General features: G+C 51.9%; 1 protein-coding gene across 4 annotated transcripts in view; it reads right to left on the bottom strand.

Annotated features, from left to right (window-relative positions):
- Window positions 1-19,817, bottom strand: part of LOC122740550 (phosphatidylcholine:ceramide cholinephosphotransferase 1) — a 276,156-nt gene extending 256,339 nt beyond the window's left edge. For all 4 annotated transcript variants that reach the window (XM_043982878.1, XM_043982877.1, XM_043982879.1 and 1 more), the window contains exon 1: window positions 19,661-19,817. The gene's annotated coding sequence lies outside the window, so the exon portion shown is untranslated. The remainder of the gene's footprint in view (window positions 1-19,660) is intronic.
- Window positions 19,818-20,655: the final 838 nt, after the last annotated feature.

Raw genomic sequence — 20,655 nt, 5'->3', positions numbered from 1 at the left:
CAGACCTAGCCAGTGTGTAGATTTGTGTCGCTTAGCCATGCTTATTTATTCCAAGGGAGGGTTCTTTTAGGAAGTGTGCCTGACACAACAAATGTCTGTGTTGACTGGCTAAATGAAAGGGGCTTCTGAAACGGGAAGAGAGCCGGCTTTCTATCCCAACTCTGACACCGGGTGACTTTGGCTAAGTCGCAGCCTCTTTCTCAGCCACTCCTTCCTAAGTGAAGAGTGTCTGAAATAGCTATCTCGAAAGTAAAAACATTTTGTAAAGAAGGAAGTGTGCCAAGGAGGTCAATGACCAAAGAAAAGGCCCCATTTGTCCCCAAACTGTTTCTAGCGGCATTTCTTGTAGACACCTGGAAAGAATGAAATGACTCCCCGAGTTATGAAACAGAGCCAGGTTGCTGCTCTCCCCAGCCATTAAGAACTGAGGCCTAGGTCCCAAAGGAGATGAGAAGGCAGCTTCCCCTCTGCTATGCAGAGACCATGAGCTTCCTGGGACACTTCCCAACACAGCGGATGTTTTAGGGCAGGTCATTTCACTCAATTCTTTGTTTAATCTTTGCTATATTGAAGGCAGAGCTCCAGATTCTGGGGATACACACTTGGTGAGGAAGGCTGAGCTCTCTCTTTAGGTAATGTAGGACTTCTGAACTCTGCTCAGAGCCAAGTGCTCTCTCTTAGAGACCATGTGGGGCTGGGGTTTTTGGCTTGTGTTAAATGTGGTTAATGCTCTCCTAACAGGTGATTTAATAAATGCAGATCTCCCTACATTCCCCAAGACTGCAATACCCTCCTTTTGTATAACTTGGGCCATGGCCCCAGCCCACCTGGGGCTGCAGCAGGACCAGGACCCTCCACCCCCACTCCCCTGGGAGGCTCTGCACATTCAAGAATTGGAAGGCTGGTTCATGATTGAAGGGCCCCACGTCTACAGGCTAAAGACAGGTCGGGGCCCTCAGACAAGGACAATCTCGAATCCCAGGTCGGTAGAGCTGGGCAGGGGCACCCCCAGCACCCCTCAGCCCCCTCTTATTCATCTGGCAGTCAACCCAGGTCACTTGACTTGACCAAGGTCACACCGCTAAATAAATGTCAGCTGGGATTCAAACTCAGCTCTCAATTAATCAACAAGCATTTGTCAAACACATACTAGGAGTGGGGCACTGTGCCAAGTACTGAGAGACAAAAAGGAAGCAAAGGCCTTCCCTATGCTCAAGGGACTTCCATTCTAACAGGGGAGACGACAGACACAGACCAGTACACAGGAGAGAAGCACAGGGCCAGCTAGTATCTGGAGGCCGGGGCAGGGAAGAAGGGCATGCTGGGCCTGGGAACAGCCAGAGCAAAGGTAGGGAGGTGGAAGAGGGTGCAAGCAAGCGGCAAGGTGGATCCCAAAGTTGTGTTTCTAAAATATTGCTGCTTATAAACTAATGGCCACTGCACCAGTTTGGGCAATAAGCATTTCTTATTAATTGTGATCACATATTAATAAAGTATTGACGGGGGCAGCTAGGTGGTACAGTATATAGAGCACCGGCCCTGAGTTCAAATCCGGCCTCAGAGGGGCAGATAGGTGGCACAGTGCATGGAGCACCGGCCCTGGAGTCAGGAGGACCTGAGTTCAAATCTAAGCTCAGACACTTAACACTTACTAGCTGTGTGACCCTGGGCAAGTCACTTAACCCCAATTCCCTCACTAAAAATAAATAAAAACAAATCTGGCCTCAGACACTTGACACTTCCTAGATGTGTGACCTTGGGCAAGTCACTTAACCCTCACTGCCCTGCCAAAACAAACAAAAAAAAGTATAGGGGCAGCTAGGTGGCGCAGTGGATAGAGCACCAGCCTTGGAGTCAGGAGTACCTGAGTTCAAATCTGGCCTCAGACACTTAACACTTACTAGCTGTGTGACCCTGGGCAAGTCACTTAACCCCAATTGCCTCACTAAAAAAAAAAAAAAGTATTGACCTCATGTCTGCCTGACTTCCCAAGAAGTTACAGGCCTAAGTAATTACACACCCGGTATGGAGTAAGAGTCCCAGGAAGAGAGAGAGGAAGAGCCATGGGGAAGAAGGCCACCCCCCCAGAGCCCAGGGTCCTCTTTCTGATGGAGGCAGGTCACCACACATTGATCTAAGATAATTGGTTAGAATCATTCAGCTCCATTGACTTGGGGGTGGCCTAGGGGTGCCTCCTCCCGGAGTTAATCGGAAAGGTAGATCTGCATTCCTTTTGTTAGGCTGAAGGCTCAGCCCAGGCTGGTTTCTGGGGGAGGGGGAGAGAGCAGCTAACACTAACAGGGCTGGGTTTCTCCTAGAAATTCATTATTAATAATTACTTTCTCACAAAGTACAGGGAGGGAATAAAGTGTAAGGCTCAGGCCAGCTCAAGGTGAGCTTCCAATGCCCAACAAAGGAGCTGAGATTCAAAGGGGAAGTGCCTCCAAGAGACAGCTCAGAACATCTCTCAAGTCCCCTCGGCTCTAACACCTCTAAATTTCCACCCAGATGGTGGCCAGCATGGCGGAACTGCCCATCTGCAAAATGGGGGGTGGGGGGGGGCCATGTCTAAGGTCCCTGGAACTCCAGCCCCACCCACTCTCTGGATGTCCCCACCCAGTAATGTCAGCAGAACAGGCCCTTTGTGGGGAGCTGACTGGATGAGGAAGTCAGCAGAGCGGGGCCCTGGGTCCTACCACTAAAACCTAGAACCTGGAGCCTGGGGTTGGGGCTGGGGTCTGGAACCTGGGGCTGGGGCCTGGGCCTGGAGCAGAGCTGAATCTCCCAGCTGGCCTCCCCAGGTCCCCAGATGGGCTTTCATTGGCCAGTTCTGCCCATAATGTTTGGCCAACGGCCAGAGCAGAGAATTATGAACGTGTCCCTGCTGAAACCCGAGTCCCCTAGAGCAGGAGCCCAAGAAAGATTTGGAAACAGGCCAAGGCGGAGTGGGGGGAACAAAGCTTGTTCAGGATCCAAGCGCCCTCCTTGAAGGAGCCCAGGCTCACTGTGCTTTCCAGATATCAGGGTCATGAAACCGGCCTTGGGTTCCATCTTCCTCAGAAAATAGGACCGAGGGAACGAAGGCTCAGCCACCCTTTAGAAGGGAAGGAAACTGTCTGGTGAGCAAGCAGCTCCCTAAGGAAGGATCAGAACTCATTACCTCCAACAGTCATCCCTCACTTGCTAGGGCCCTAGAGGCAATACCTCTTCTGAATTCATGATGTGGGACCCCGAGGCATTCTCCCCACTTTATAGATGAAGAAACTGAGGTTCAGAGAAGGGGTGACTTCCTCAGGTTCACCCAGGGCAGGACTCAAACCCAGGTTTTGTCTCCAAGAGCCAGGAAGGGGGGATGAGGAACAAGCACTCATTAAGCACCTACTGTGTACCAGGCACAGTGCTAGGTGCTTTACAAATAGAACCTCACTTGACTTTCACAACATCCCTGGGAGTCAGGTGCTGTTCTTATTCCCATTTGACAGCTGAGGAAACTTCGACAGGCAGCAAGTAAGTGACTTCTCCGGGGGTCACCCATGACAAATTTGAACTCAGAGCTCTTTCCGTTATATTTTTTTACTCCTAGCCAACACGTCTTGAGCATTTCCCGCGTGCCAAGCACTATGAGGGAGACAGAGAGATGAGCGTTTAATAAATGCGTGTCGACTAACTTCACCCCACTTCGCCAAAGAAGCCCGGCTCTGGAGTTAGAAGATTTGAGTTTGAACCCCATGGGCAGTGTGGTCCAGGGGAATGGACGCTGGCTTTGGAATCAGGACCCTCCTCGGTCACTGGCATCTTGGGTGACCCTGGGCAAAGTTACCTCCTTGAGCCTGAATTTATCAATATGCCCCATTAAGTATCCTCACCTATCAGAGGAGTTATCCCAGGTGGCCCCCAGGACCCCTTCCAGGTTAGATCCACGACCCCCTGACCCTCTCATCTGGGTGACTTTGAGCAAGACCCTGTCCCTCCCCGGGCCTCAGTTTCCTCATGTGTAAAAGAAAGGAACTGGACCAGATGGTATCTAAGGCCCCTCCCGCCCTCACTCCTATAATCCCAGCTCCTAAGAGGCTGGACTGGCTGGAGAAAGGGCTTGATCCTGCACCTCCCCTGCCCCACCCCCAAGTCCCTGCTGCCTCCCAGCCTGCCACAGCTGCCGCTCAGCATCCTCTGCTGAAGCTGGCCTCTTCTGAGGGCCCAGCATGAAAGAGAAAGATGTCTTCAGACGATGCTATTTCTGGACTTTGCTCCATTATTAATAATCCAGCAGCATTGCTCTCTACTATGTGTTGTTCCCAAAGTAAAATGCTCCTGCTATAAATAGTTAAAAATCCTATAAATACTTCGAGAGAGCCATGATTTCATCGATGTGGGCACTTCCTCTGACAGCCAGATCCCAAGCCCATTAGCCCTTTGCATTCTGTGCGGCTCCATCACCCCACAAGCCCAGCATCATCGGCAGATACTCTATCAATCCTCCCTCCAAGAACCAGCCAGCCAGCCTGGGGCACTGCTACCCAGAGCCCCGTCATCCTTCCTATAACCTATAATCTTGACGCTATCTTCATCTCAAACCCCTCAACTTCCAGATGAAGAAACTGAGGCCAGAGGAGAGGACATGACTTGTCCAAGGTCACACAGGTGAGGCAGAAGTAGAATTTTAATCCAGATCTACACCAAACACTGCAGCCCCCTAAGTCCTCCCTGTCCTTTAAGTCCCACACCCAAGAAGTGACCAAGCCCTGTCTCATTTCTCACATACATCCCCTTCTCCCAAATCGCACACGGCACCATCCTAATGTAGACCCTCATAACCCTTTGCCTGGATTATTGCAACAACCTCTCCTGGCCTCATCTGTCCTCTGCCCAATCTGTGCTTCCTACAGCTACCAAAATAATCTTCCTGAATAAAGCCTAGCTCTGATTTCATTACTCACCTGCTCCAGTACCATCCATTGCTCCCTATTGACCCTAGTACAGAATATGAAGTCTTCAGTTTGGCATTTAAAGACCCATTCCAGAAAAATGCCTTTACTTCCATTTTTCCAGATTCAGTATGGCACCTCTCACCTCTCCATAGACTGCCCCCACCTGTGGAATATGCTCCTTCCTCACCTGTGAGGATCAACTCAGGGGCCAGCACTTCTAGGTAACCTTCCCTGATGCTCAAAGTCGTTGGTGCAATCCAGCACAAATTACGGTGGAGGAACAATTCACTAAGGCCCCAGAGGGATGGAGACTCCCCAGAGGGCGAAAACTACCTTTCTATTTGTCTTTGTAAACCTAGAACCCAACCCAGGGTCTGGATCAAGGCCAGGGCTTACTCAACACTTGTTGGATTAAAAGAATGAAAGCCATACAGGGATACAAATGCCAGGGAGAGGGCCTGGCCTCAGAGGGCTTACATTCTCATCAAGGGAAACAACTCTGAGTGGGGAAGTGGCTGCCAGTGGTGGGCAGCACTTGGGGAGGGGGAAGGCCACCCTTTCTAAAAGTAGTGGCAATGGTCACTGGCTGATTGGAAAGGCGTGGCCCAGTTCCCCATGGGTCAGTGGGCTCTCACCGGGGACAGCAGGGTCTCTGGACGTCTTGCTCAACACCCCAGACTGCCCAAGACTTACCCTTGCTCCGGCTTCCTGACCAACCCACAAATCTAGCGCCTCAGAAGCCATTTGCTCCAGCCCCTTCCCTTTCCAGATGAAGAAACTGAGGCGGGAGGAGAGTAAATGACTCGTCCCTTCTCACCATCCTTGATGGGGATGGCTTCTCAACTGCACTATCAATTAAACGGGCTTTAGACACGGCATCCTATGCTCCCCAAAGCCTATGAAAATGTCCATCACTTTGGTCCCATGGGATGCTCCACGGGGAGAATTCCAAACAACCAGGTTCACAAAAGAGCAAGGGGGAAGCCAGCCCTCGGTTTACCCAGACAGCTTTAACCCAGTAGATTTTCTACTGCAAGTGGCCTTTCCAAGGGAGGTTGTTCTTTCTGGGTCTGGGAGTCATGTTGAGGATCTCAGAGGTTCCCCTGCGGGCCCACATGCTGGGATCCCTGGGCCTCACTCCAGGGCTGGATAACATCACTTACTCTGTCTGGACAGAAATTTTCCCCGAAGGAATCAATGAGACAAGAGACAGGAAAGCTCTTTGTGCCCCTAAAAAAAACCCCGGAAACACAAATTCACAGAACCAGAGCGGGGAGGGACCCCAGAGGCCAGCTAGCGTCAGAACAAGGTCAGAGGGAGAGAAGACAGGAGCAGGGAGAGCAGTGACAATTACGGTGACAATGTTAATAACAACAATGGCTAGTACTTACCTGGAGCTTTTTACAAATAGTACCTCATTCCATCCTCACAACAACCCCAATTATTAGCCCCTTTTACAGATGAAGAAACTGAGGCAGGCAGAGGTTCAATGTCACTCAGCTAGGGAGTGTCTATGGCTAGATTTGAACTCAGGTCCTCCCAGCACCAGACAAAGCACTCTATTTATAGGGCTGTCTGCTGCCTGTAGGAACAAGACAAGGTTTCCCTGAGGAGCCCTGCCCCCTCTGGGCTCCTGGGTCAGGCTGCCCACTAACGTGGGTGACATCACTCTCTCTACTTAACTGTGTTTGCAGTCAAGGCCAGAAAGGCCCCCCTGAGCATCCTAACTCCGCTCCAGGACCTGCCGCCAGAGATTACTCCTCTGCTGCCCTACATACCCAGGATCACGTGACTGTTCCTCTTTCATGGGCTTAGAAGGTATTTAAACCATCTACATCTGAGCCCACCAGGCAGGAACTGGGAGCGGCAGCTTTAGTGCCCTGGGCAATAGGGGGAGGGGAGAGGAGTGGGATGGGGGAAGGGGCAGCAATAGCGGAGCTCACCCTCCACGGAAGTCGGTGCTGGAGGGAGGGGAGGGGAGGGATAGAGTTGTTGGCCGGCAAACGGAGGAAACCAATGTGTGCAAAGAGTCATGTTTTAAGGTTTCAAGCTGTGTGAGGCCTCTACTTGCTCACACATAAAATGAACTTAGGCTCCTGGGAGACGGAAATGTCTGATGCCATGAGCCCAAGGTCACAAAGGCCTAGCCCGTCAGGACACTGGAACTTCCTTAAAGGTCAGGTGTAAACTCATCTTCAATTTTCCTGGTAATACAAGTCCACAGTAGGTGCTTAATAAATGTCTGTGGGTTTGAATCATAGGAGAGAACTAAGTATACAATGGGTGATTAATAACTTAGACACATCCACCCATCCTTCGGGCCCTTCGCTAAAACCTTTGGAAGCTCATCAGATGGCCTAGACTCAAGCCGGTAGGTGGCCCCTTTCAGCCCTACCTGTCCCTGTATCACCCCCAACTTTGGGCCACAATGTCCCCTGCCCCTTCCGGAGAATGGGAAAGACAGAGACAAGGGGCGAGGGGACTTTCCACACGACCAAGGCTAAGCTGACATGTTCTTTCCAGTTTCTCATTGTAATTAGAAATCCTTTCCCACCCCCCACCGCCTTTCCTAGATGTCCTGGTACTTCAGGAGGTAACAGGACGCCCTCAGATTGAGACTGATATCCACACCCCTGCAATATTGACTCAGGGGCTTAAAGCTAAATTATGGGCCCTCAGACCCTCCAAGAAGAAGTATCAGGAGTGCCCTTGGTCCCTCCAGTTTCCACCAATCAGATATCTGACGCCCTCCCCTCCACCTACTCAGCCCAGGAAGTCCAACACCTCTGGCTTGCTCAGGATCTAACTCTCTCTGTAGGCAGCCCCAAGACACCTGGCTCAGCACTTCCCCACCCCCCACCCCTTTCCATTCTGGATTGGTCATTCCATCAGGCTAGGGAACTCCAGGAAGCAGGAACTCCCTCCACAGATGCAAAGACCCAGCCTTTGGTTGTCTTCTTGCTCTCCCCGCCTCTTGGAATCCTCCAGGAGGCCTTTCCCCCTCCCCTAAGATAGTTGTTACTCTCCTACTCCTCTCCCCCACCCCCAAAAATGCTTTTTGTTTTGTTTTGTCTTATCTGGGAACATTTTGCACCCAGCTGAACACCAGCTCCTAGGCAGAGACCTCTCCTTCCTCCTCTGGCCTCATCAGTCGCTCCACAAGCATTTACGAAGCGCTTCTGATGTGCTGAGCTTACAGAGTGAGTGCTTCAGGAACCCGGCTGAGTGGAACTGGGGCGGCCTGGGGCACTACGGGGTTTAGTGACTGCGCACCAGAAGCAATACTCGAACCCAGGGTGGCTTCCTGACTCCAAAGCCCGTCCTCATCCTCTCCACCCTCCATGTCTCCCCCCCCCACCCCACCCCCACTAACTGGCTCAATTGTTCAAGGCTGCAGCAGCCTTGACCTCCAGAAGCCAGAATCTGAGCTCCAGGAAACCCTGTCCAATGGGGTTCTCTGGAATGGCACATTAACACAGGTGCAGAGATGGGAGGCTTTTTTTAAAAAAGGGGGGGGAGGCAGCTAGGTGGCACAGTGGATAGAGCACTGGCCCTGGAGTCAGGAGGACCTGAGTTCAAATCGGGCCTCAGACACTTGACACTAGTTGTGTGACCCTGGACAGGTCACTTAACCCTCATTGGCCCGCAAAAAAAAAAAAAAGAGTGGGGGCCAAGGGGAATGGTACTTGTCTCTTCCTGAAATAAACCTTTGACCTTGGCAAAAAGTCCTCAGAGCCACACTCACCAATGACCCCCCCCATTCTGAATGCCACTCCAAAGTTTGCTCAGCTTTGCCCTTGGGTACCCATAGGGGGACCCCAAGCCCTGAGGGCCATTTTTCTGTCTAAAGGTTTCCTTTTCTTCCTCCTTTAATGCCTGGAGAGATTTTCTCAGGGCTCAGCTCCCAGGTACAGAGGGAGGAGGAGTTAAGAATTCTGATGCAAAACAAGCATCCAGAGCCCCTCCCCAAAGATAGAAGTAGGCGGAGCCTTGGCTTCACCCCCCACCCCCCCAATCAGCAGCAGGCCTGAGGCAGCCATTTTGGCTCCTCCAAATGCAGGTGCCACTGCAGGGACCAAGCCCAGACTGAGGCCTACCCAGCCCAGCCCAGCTGAATCCTGTGGTCATCCCAACCTCTGCCCCACCCCCCTTCCCTTAGGCCTGATCCTGCTTTCCCCCTGGAAGGGGCAGGTGGGAAATCAGCCTCACTTCATGATGGGGCATTTCTTAAGTCAGCAAAGTTCTCAGGCAGAGGCCTGGGACAGCCATACCCCTGCGAGAGCCAAACCCCTTCTTGCCTCAGTCACTAATGCAAAGGATATGGATTTTTTCTTTCAGGGAGAAGCTTTTATTTCTGAGGGGTGAGGAGGGGAGGTCATTAAAAGCCCGGCATCATTTCCCAATCCAGGCCACTGTTCTCCCCTCTCCACCCTCCCTCTCACCTTCCTAGGGAATTCTGGGCCTGGCTCCTGGGCCTTCACCACTCAGTCAAATGCCTGTCTGAACATTTTGTAGGTCTGCAAATCATGGAATACAAATCAAGTCTGCTGTCCTAGACTCATGGGTTCTGGAGCTGGGAGGGCCCTGAGGACAACCAGTACAACCCTCAGATGTTAGAGACGGAAGCCCAAGAGGGTAAGTGCCTTAGGACCATGGAATGACAGATCAGAGCTGAGGCTCTCAGAGGAACGCTAGTCCAACCCACCCATTCTATGGAGGAAAAAACTGAGGTCCAGAGAAATGGGACAACTCAAGGTCACAAAGGGAGCTATGGAAGTCAGCTGCTGTCCCGGTGTATAGAGAACTTGACTTGGAGTCAAGAAGACCTGAGTCCAAATTCAGCTTTGGAGGCTGACTAGCTGTGTGACCCTGGGAAAGTCACTCCCAGTGCCTCAGTTTCTCCATCTGTGAAACGGATATAAAAAATAACACCTCCTTCCCAGGGTAATTGTGAGGAGCAAATGAGATAACACTTGTACTTTGCAAACCTTAATCGCTATATAAATGATGCCTGTTGTTGTTAGAGATGGGCTTTGAATCCAGGTGCTGAATCTAGAGACTGGGCTCTTGCCACTTGACCAGATCAATGGAGGGGTGCATGGCAGGTCCACCCAAGTCCAAAAGATGACTCATAAGAAGCCAGACAGAGAACATGAAGATGCATGGCTGGAAGCGGGGAGATGGGCCAGTAGAAGAACAAGAGGGACACCCACGAGATCTGCTGGTAACCACTTGATGTCAAGGCCAAGAAATCCAGAAGAGGCCCCCAGTGCACTGGGTGGCCCCTGGAGAGGACTTACAAAAGGGCCCAGATGTGGGGCAGCTAGGTGGCACAGTGGATAAAGCACCGGCCTTGGATTCAAGAGTTCCTGAGTTCAAATCCGCCCTCAGACACTTAGCCCTTACTAACTGTGTGACCCTGGGCAAGTCACTTAACCCCCACTGCCCCACAAAAAAAAAAATTAATTAAAAAAAAAAAGGGCCCAGATGTGAGCAGCTGCTGGGCCTGGAAGGCAGGGCTGAGCCGCTATCTGCATCACCAAAGGGAATGGTCATGAGCTCACTGAGCCATCAAGGTACCCAAGCTTGGCTCTTACCAGAAAAGCTGGCATTTTAATACTAAGCATTTCCTGAAATTCTCCTCGCTAACTTGTTACAACTTAAGCGACCCACCAAGTACCAGGAAGATGGTTCTCAGCTCTGCCATGCCTAGGGAGGCCTGTCAATGCTTTTCACTACAGTCCAACACACACTTATTAAGCACTTCATATGTATAAAGACATGTTCTAGGCACCAGAGAGCCCAGGATCAGAGAGACTGACCTGGAAAGAATCTCAAAGCCACTCGACCACCATTTTTACAGATACAAAAAACAAGACCCACAGGGATTCTGGGACTTCACCAAAGTCACACCAAAGCCCACTCCCCTCGCTCCAAAATCCAGAGTCCTTCCCCTCAAAAAGCTTCCGTTCTAGCAAATCATTACAGGGGAATTCCAGGTGCGAAAACTGGGAAGCACCTCAGAGGCCACAGTACAGCTGAGAAAACAAACCCAGTTAAATGACTGGTCCAAGGCCACACAGCACACAAGCCGCCAAGCTGGGAATCTGAACTCTGGACTTGGGTCTACAATCTAGCGTTCTTTCTACTCTGCCCTCTTCCTTCTGCATGTTCTACCAGCCCTGGGATGCACCTGTCTATTGCTATTCTCCTCCATCTCTATGGTCCTTCCAAGCTCTGATTCCAGAATGGGTCAAGAGCAGGGGGAGCTGAGGAAACCAATGGCAAGATGGAACCAAAGAGATTAGAAAGAAAGCCAGCTACACGGCAGGCCCCAGAAAGTGCTCCAAGGTGTGCTCCAGGCTTGCAGCTCTGCGACAGCTCGCCAAAGAGGGCTCCCCCTCCACCCTTGGCCTTTCCAGGTGGCGCCAACGGAGAAACCACGACTACAACGGGCTGAAATGAACTGTTAAAACACCTTCTCCTCAATGGAGCCAAAGCAGATGAACAAGAGTGCTCGGGGAGAAAAGAGGAACGCCTTGAGAGAGCCAAGGACGCAGAGAAAATCAAGGAGGGGAGGGTCAGAATTGGATTTAGCAAACAGGACCTGTCTGGAGGCAGAAGGGAAGGGCCCAGGAAGACAAGGGGAGGACTGAGGAGAAGAAGTCAGAACAGAAGGAAAGAATGAGGATGCAAGAAACAGATGGGGTCGATCGATGAATATTGTTGCTGTTCAGTCATTCATTTGTGTCTGACCCTTCATGGCCCCATTTGGGGTTTTCTTGGCAAAGACATTGGGGTGGTTCGCTATTTCCTTCTCCAGCTCATTTTATAGATGAGGAAACTGAGGCAAACAGGGTGAAGTGACTTGCCCAGGGTCACACAATTAATAAGTATCTGAGGCCTGCTTTAAACTCAGAAAAATTAGTCTTCTTGACTAGACCAGGGCTTCTTAAACTTTTTCCACTCACAACCCCTTTTCACCTGAGAAATTTTTATACAATTCCAGGTATATATGTATGTAAAATAGGTATACATAACCTTTTACTGTTGCTAAATTTGTGGCAAACCATCCCCAGCCCCCAGCTCATCACTCTCAGTGACTCATATCCAATCTGTTTTCAAATTTTGTGGCTACCTTCTCATCTGTGATCTAAATGCCCTCAGCTTCACTCACACAGTCACCTCATTCAGATCCTAATTTGGGTCATCAGTTTCCCTGTCTTCAAGAAATCACCTCAAGTCTCACTTTCTACAAGGAAGCTTTTCCCATCCCTGCCCCCCCTCCACCCCTTCTAGTGCCTTCCCATCTCAGATTCCCTCCTGTTTCCTCAGTATAAATCTTGCATGTTCCTAGGTGTGTACATGCTGCCTCCACTAACACTAGAATCGGGTTTTTGCCTTTCTTTGTACCTCCAGGGCTTACCTGTTGAATGAATGACTGAGAAAGCATTCATAATGTGTCTCATGATCCTCTGACTTTCCTCCCTGGAAATACTGTGGTGTGGAAAGGGCTCTAGGTGGGGGAGGGGGGGCACGGGGAAGGGGAAGGGAAGGTCCCAAGCTAACCATGCAGCCCCACCAGAAACAATCTCTAAAAATAAAGATCATCTCTACGGTCTTTCTAAACTCTGATTCCAGAATGGGGCTGGGGGGAGGAGGTAACCGGGGAAGAAAACAGGAACAGAATAAATGAGATAAAAAAGAATGCTAAACGGCTAGCTCCTGGATCTACTAAGCGCTCTATAAATATTATCTCATTTGAGCCTCACAACCCTGGAAGTAGGTACTATTATTAGGCCCGATTTATAGATGAAGAAACTGAGGCTAAGGGGCTTGTGCTGGGTCACACAATTAGTGTCTGAGGCCACATTTGAACTCAGGCCCAGCACTCTAGGCCATTAGGCCACCCAGCTGTCTCTAAACCATCTTTGTCTCGATGCCTAGAAACTTTTGCATATATTTACCAGGTCTGTCAATAATTACAAATCTTACTTAGCAGATAACTTGTCTTCTTATCCACATCAATATTTTTTAAATATTTTATTATTACTGGAACTGGACTAGGTCTGGGATTTTCCTGGCACGGAGAACAGTCAGGGAGGAAACTCCCTCTATCTATTCAGCTAGTGAGCTCAGAGAGGTCTCAGGGGCAGTGGGAGGGCAAGTGACTTGCCCAGGGTCACATAGCCAGTAGGTGTTAGAGACTAGGCATGACTAGACTCAGATCTCTAGCCACTATACCAGGCTCTCTCTCAATTAATATTTATTGTAATCCTTCTTAACAGAGCACTCTGAGGTTTGCAAAGCACTTCAGAGATATTATCTCAGGGCAGCTAGGTGGAGCAGTGGATAAAGCACGGGCCCTGAATTCAAGAGGACCTGAGTTCAAATCCGGCCTCAGACCCTTGACACTTACTAGCTGTGTGACCCTGGGCAAGTCACTTAACCCTCATTGCCCTGCCAAAAAAAAAAAAAAAAAAAGATATAATCTCATCTGATACACATATAACATCTCTGAAGTAGGTAGCACGAGTCTTAGTCCCATTTTACAGACAGAAAAACTGAGACTAAGTGCAATGAAAAATACCCACCTATGGTCACCCAGCCACTAAGTATCAAAGCTAGAATTGGAACCCAGGCCCCCTAACTCAAATACATACAGCCTTGTTTCTACTCCAATGCCCTGCTGCCTGCTGTCGGAGAACAAAGGGAGAGACTTCTTTGGAGCAGGATGGAGCAGCCCTGTAGCAAGTCCCACAGAAATGGTACCAGCAGGCTGTGGGCACTCCCTCAGTTGGAGCACATTTACAGTCACTTCCCCAGTAGATAATCTTCCCCAGGGCCTGGCACAGAAAATGCTTGTTAATTGATTAATAGGGGGACTTTCTACTTATTGGTCAACCCTTTAGGAAGGCCAATATCAGCCCCAAAGCTATCTGGAGGGTGAGTTCTGTTTATCCTACCCTCCCTGGGCTTGGTGCGTGGCGCACACACACATGCACGCGTGCGCGCACACCCTTTTCAGACAAGGGAAGGGCTGGAATTATTATTCTGACAATGACAGGAGGCACTTAGCAAAAAGGGAAGAGTCATTTCCCAGGTAAAATTTGACATCTGCCCGTCCATCTATATTAGTCTTGTCCACAGGAACCCTGAGATTTGCAGGGACTCAAAGGCTCTCTCCAGTGTCACCAGAGCCTTCACCACCGAGCAGCTGAGGGTTCATTATTTTATGTGATTCAATCCAGCAGAACAAGAATTAATTAAGCCCCTACTGTGTGCTAGGCATGAAAGATGCAGACGGCCTGCGATCTAGGCAGTCCGAATGCACAGGACTCCCCGTTACCCATACTGTTGTTCAGGCGTGTCTGACTCTTCATGACCCCATGTAGGGTTTTCTTGGCAAAGATACTAAAGTAGTTCCCACTTCCCTCTCCAGTGTGACTCCATTTTACAAACTGAGGCAGACAGGTTCAATGACTTGCCTGGGGCCCTGTACAGCTAGTAAGCATCTAAAGTCAGATTTGAACTCATGAAGATGAATCTTCTTGATTCCAAGTCCAGGGGTCTCTCTCTACTTCGCCACCATTTTAAAGATGACAAAAGCAAGGCTGGGAGGGATTAAGTGTCTTGGCCAAAGCACACGGGCTGGTGGGCTACTTCCAAGATTCTAAGGCACCTTCCCACCCAGTTTGTCCAAAAGAAAAAAAGGAAAAAAAAAGATCTTTTCAACACAAATGCTCTCCCAGTGATACCGTATACTAGTGAACCGTGAAACGCCAGGATCCTTCAGGAATACAAATTCTGAGTAGCAATGGGCAATGCCAAGACTTCCAGTCGGGCAAGTAAACTACAGCAGTGAAGGACAGAAAGAATCAAGCATTTATTAGTATGCCAGGCACTGGCCTGACACTTAACTAATACGGTCTCCCTCGATCCTCACAACAACCCTGGGAGGTGGGCGCTATCATCCCCATTTTTCCAAAGAGGAAACTGAGGCAGAGGCAGACACAGTGAGGCCAAATATGAATCCAGGTCTTCCCAACTCTAGATCTGGTGGTCTAGCCATTGTGTCCCCTAGCTGCCACTAGATGTCCAGATGGTGGCTCATTTTGTCACTATGCCTGGCACACCTAGCCCACCTAGGACCTTGCATATAATGGATGTTTACTGAATTTAAATGTCTCATCAGAAAGGGGAAGGGGGTTCTTGTAGCCCAGAGAGGAGAAAACAGCCAGACAACCCCAGGACTCCTTCAGCCCCTCACAGAAGCCCAGGAAAGACGCTAGGAATAATGTGACCAAGAACTGCCCCAGATGAGGAGGGGACAGACTATGAGTGACATTCACTAGGGATCGCCCCTAAACATCAATGAGATAGAAATACACTTGAATCTGAAAACTGCTGTCTGTTAGACCCAAGTTCAAATCCAGCCTCAGACACTTACTAGCTGAATGTGACCCCAGGCAAGTAATTGAACCTGACTGCCTCAGTTTCCCATCTGTAAAATGGAGTTAATGAGAGCACCAACTCCCCTGGGCTATTGGGTCTTAGCACAGAGCCTGGCGCTATCTAAATGTTAGCTACTATTGTCATTAAATCGTTTCTGCTCCAGTTTTAACACAGCTCAATCCAATCAATCAATAAACAGTTATGAAGCACCTATTATGCACCAGGCACTGGGCTTAATGTGGGGGGATACAAAAAGAGACAAAAGATGGCCTCTGAAGGAGACAACACCCAAACAGGTACAAGGCAAGCTAGATGATAAAGGATAAACAGGCAACAATGAATAGAGGGAAAGCACTAGAATTAAGGGGGCTACCTGAAGGCTTCTAGTAAAAGATGGGTTTTTAACTGGGGCTTAAAGAAAGGCAAGGAGGTTGTGGCAGAGCTAAGGAGGGAACATCCAGGAAAATTCCTGGAGTCAAGAGATGAGAACTGGTTTGTAGAAGAGCCAGGAGGCCAGGTGAAGAAGACTGAAAAGGCAGGAGGGGGCAGGATTACAAAGGCCTCTAAATGCCAAAGGGCATTTTGTATTTGAGCCTGGTGGCCATGGAGAGCCATAGGGGTTTAATGGGGAAGAGTGTAACAAGGTCAGACCTGCAGCAGTTTGGTGGTAGGGAGAGACTTGAGGCAGCCACCCATTCCACCAGCCGCTACTGCAGTAGTCCAGGCACAGGAGGATCAGAGCCAACCTGCACCAGGGTGGGCGGTGTCCGAAGAGAGAAGAAGGCATATTAGAGAGATGTCGTAAAGGTGATAGCAACGGGCCTTGGCAACAGATTAGAGATGGGGGAGTGAAAGAAAGTGAGGGGTCCAGGATGACTCTGAGGTTACGGGACTGATAGTAATAGGGAAGGGGAAGGCCGGAGGTTTGGGGGGAAAGATGCCAACTGGACACCCAATTTAAGAGGTCTACAAGGCAGTAAAAGATTGGAGGTCAGCAGAGAGAGTAGGCGAGGCTAGGAAGAACTGAGAATCATCAGCATAGAGGATAATTAAATCCTTGGGAGCTGAGATTACCAAGGGAAAGTCTATAGAGAAAAGAGGGGGAAGAGAATTAGACCAGTAGACTGTAAACTCCCTGAGGGCAGGGCCTGGTTGGTTATGGATTTTATAGCAAAGTAGTTCAGTTATGTCTGACTCTTTGGGACCCCATTGGGAATTTTCTTGGCAAAGACAGTGGAGCGGTTTGCCATTTCCCTCTCCAGCTCAATTTACAAATGAGGAAGTGGAGGCAAACAGGGTAAAGTGACTTGCCCAGGGTCACACAGCTAGGAAGTGTCAGAGACCAGATCTGAACTTGGGAAGGTGAATGTCCCTGCCTCCAAGCCCACGTGCACCTAGCTGCCCTCTTAAACGCTTGTTGAATTCCGTAAAAAGAAATGCATCAGACCATCAGCATGTTGCCTAGAAACGAGTGACTTTGACTCCTTCCTCACCTGTCCCAAATCAAAATCATAGCAGTAGAGAGAGAGGTGAAGACTGGCTGTGATTCTAGACCCCAGGAAAACCTGCCCTTTCCCTTGCTCTCTTCCCTAGAGAGGCCCTGCCTCTCAAAGCAGGAAATGGGCCCAGAAACGTACTGGGCCAGCTGGGACTGAGGGCAGGTGGGAGTGAAGTAAAGCAGCTAACTAAGCTGAAAGCACCGGGGACCAGCGGTCAGCCTTAACTGCTACTTATAACTGCATGTCCCAGGGCAGGTCACTGATTCCTGGGCCTCCAATTCAAGTCATTGAGTCAGTCAACAAGCATTTATTAAGCATTTACTGTATGCCAGGCACTGCCCTAACCACCAGAGATAGAAAAGCAACCACAAGGTCTCTGCTATCAAGGAAAGGGGGAAACATGCCAACGGTGATGTGCAAATGCGAGATAAACTGAGGAAATGGAAGGCAATCTTAGAGGAAAAGATGGGGGGAGGGGCAGGAAAAGCCTCTTGAAGGTGGGCTTCCAGCAGAGTCTAGAAAGAAGCAGCTGGCGTAGGTGATGTCCAAGGTTCTTTCTAAAGCTAGGATCTGTTTGAGCCTCAGTTTCCTGAGCTGCAAGAGGCCTTGTGCTGACCACACATGATCCTTAAGCTCCTCTCTCCAGCTCTAATTCTAAAATGCTATCAAATCACTTAGCCTCAAAGAACCAGATGATCTCTAAGATCCCTTCTGGCTCCAAGTCCTATGACTGGTGCCCTGGCATTGACGCCTCTGATTTTAGGCAAAGGCCCCTGGGAATGTTGATAAAAACATGCTCCTGTTGCCTTTCCTGAGTGGTGTCTGAAGTAGGGCACCCTTGTCAGCCCTCAGCAACAGCCGCCACCACACCTCGACATGCCACCAGGCCATAGCACAGGAGGCAAAGGAAGGCACAGTTTCAGCGCTGGAAGGTTGCCACCTGCTGAATCACCAACATCTCCGGGCTTTCCTTGGCTCGCGCCCATCCAAGGACTGACCAGACAGCAGGGACCCATCCCCTCCCCCCAGGCCCAGAACGCCTCGGAGACCTAATGACCCGGCCACCCGAGACTGCAAAAGCTGGAGGAAGAGGCGCACGAAGAGGAGGAGAAAAAGAAAAAAGAAAAACTGTGGTCCTCCGAAGCTCCCTCCTTAACGTTCTCTCTCACTAGCCGACTGAGGCTGCCACAAGGTAGGCGAAGAGGCAGCAAGGATTCCAAGAAGGCCCACACCCCGACAAGCCCTTGCCACCCCAAGCGGCAAACCAAGCATATATATTGCCCCAAGCGCAGGCCAAGCAGAGGGGCGGACTGAGGGGAGGAGCAGCTTCCCAGGCGTCAGCAGCAGCTCGAGGCAGGCCTCAAGGCTGGCCAGCCGAGTCAGCCGGCCGGCTCCAGACTCCCTGCGCCCCACCTTCCCGGGGCAAGAGCTCGCTCTCCCGAATCCTCCAAGCCCCGGGCCAGCCTTCGAAAGGCTCGCGACTGCACGCACGCCAACATCTGGTCCCCCCTTGGCCGCCTCCTCTAGTTTCCTCCTGCTCCTCCCCAGCCCTCAGCAGGATTTATGCAATTGGCATAAGGCAGTGAGAAGGAAAGAGTTAAGCAGCGTCAGGCCGAGCCGGGTGGGAAAACCTAGCAGCTCCCGCCCCCTGGCACCGAGTACCCCCAAACCCACCTCGCTAGAGCCACCCTCGAGCCCGAGTCGGGGCTTCAGGAGGCGGGGAGGTCGAGGGGGCGGGCTGGCACCGGGGCACTGCCCTTGCCAAGAAGCCTTGCCCCGCTGAGTAGATCCTCCCCACAGGCGGCGGCGGCAGGGGGCCGAGATGGCAATCGAGGTCCCTGGGGGTGGCTACTGTGGCCAGGCCAGGCCCGGCTGAGGTACTCCCGGAGCCGGGAACGCGGGGAGCCCAACGCCCCGGGATCCTCCTTCGTCCTGCTAGGCCTTCTCCCAGTATCGCGTCCCCCGTCCCCCCCGCCCAAAGTGTGCAGCCAACCGGGCCAGGATCCGCCTCCAAGGCCCGGGGGTGTGTGTGCGGTGGGGGAGAATCGGTTCACAGCTTCCTCCCTCCCCCGCACCCACCCCACCTGTTATGGGGGGGGGGGGCGCGCAGTGGGACTTCCCCCACCTCAGACCCGGCTGCCCCGGGATTGACTAAGTAAAACTGTATTCCAAGGAGCAGCAAACAGTCCAGGGGTTAGTGTCTCCACACCCCGGAGCCAACAGCTCGGGACTCCATATTCGGGGTCACGGAGCTCGGAGCAACTGAGAAACAAGCCATGGTATGGGCAAAGCCCTCCGGCTGGATCTCCCTAAAAATGCCCGCCCCCTCCCCCGCCACACTCCACACTTCTTCAGCTCCCCCCTCCCCACCCCCGCCGAACAGAGCTGTCTCACGCTCGCTGGGCTCTTACGGCACGCATCACCTCCTCAAAGGTGTCCACTAGCAACTCTCCCTCAGCCTTCTCCCCGCCCTCCACACCCTCCCGGGACCGGACTTGGCTAGGAAGACGCCGGGCGGCCAACCCCACCCCCATGCCCCAGTTTGGGGATCCCAGCCCCCCCTTCCCGACGAGTCTCCGAGCGTAATCCGCCGCGAGAGGTGTGCGGCCAAGCACTGGGGCCCCTCTGCCCCTTCCGCGGGCCGGGGCAGAACGCCGGCCAGATCAGTCCCCAGCGGTCTGGCCGGAGCTGCTACATTGTATCCTCTCGTACCCCCTCCCCCCGGCCCTCCCTCCCGTTACAAAGTAGCGAGTTCTTTCCCAGCAGCCCAGGACTCACCGAACTGGGAAGAGCTTCTGGCTCTTGCTGCCTTCCGTTCGCAGAGCGCTCCGGCTCAGCCGGGGACTTTAATCCCGTAAGCCTGCAGCGCTCTGGGTCCGGCTCAGCTCCGACCTCCTGCACCTCCTCGTCGTCCTCCAGTTCCCGGCTCCTTCCTCCTCCTCCACCTCCTCCACCTCCTCCTCCTCCTCCTCCTCCTCCTCCTCCTCCTCCTCCTCCTCCTCCTCCTCCTCCTCCTCCTCCTCCTCCTCCTCCACAGTTCCTACCCTTCTTGCTCGCGGGGGGGGGGGGGGTGAGGGGGGAAAACCTTCCAGTCCCTGCTTCCCCTTCTCCTTCTCCTTCTCCTTCTCCTCCTCCTCCTCCTCCTCCCCCACCACCTCCCTCCCCCTCCTCCGGCTGCTGCCTCGGTAGAGCGAAAGCTTCCGACTCGCAGCTCAAGCCTTGCCAGAGCTGAGCATGCCCAGTGCCGCCGCCCCGCCAGAGCCCAGCCGAGGCTCAGGCTCAGGCTCAGGCTCACCGGGCGGATTGGGGCTCTCCAGGTTTTCGCTACGGCCAAAGGGAGGGTGGGGGGAACCTGCCGGGGGCGGGAGGAGAAAACGCAGCCTTGGGTTCAACCCGGAGGTCCCAGCCAGTGCTGTCAAAGGGTGCAGAGGGTGCTCGCTAAGTGTGAAAAGAAGGAATGGAGAAAGTCTTGCAGAATGTTAGACCTTGGAATTCAAGTCAACACACCGAACTGTGGGCCCGTGCTCTGAGCCTGGCACCGGGGACGCAAAGATGGAAGTGACTCGGGCCCTGCCCTCAAGGAACTTGAATTCTGTCAGTCCAGTCTCCGGCATCTGTTTAGGCGCTTATTGACTGATTTGATTGACGGGAGCTCAGATACGCTTAGTAAAAAGTAGGGCGAGATGAGAGCAGCCCCAATGCCCTAGGAAATTTTAGCTAAAAGGATGAGGGGGGACATCGCGGTGGAGGGGATTCCCGAGATGGGCACTGAA

This window comes from Dromiciops gliroides, chromosome 2 (genome assembly GCF_019393635.1).
Source record: "Dromiciops gliroides isolate mDroGli1 chromosome 2, mDroGli1.pri, whole genome shotgun sequence".
NCBI lineage: Eukaryota > Metazoa > Chordata > Mammalia > Microbiotheria > Microbiotheriidae > Dromiciops > Dromiciops gliroides.
Note: the sequence above shows the minus strand (reverse complement) of the source record. Positions and strands in the feature narration are given on the sequence as shown.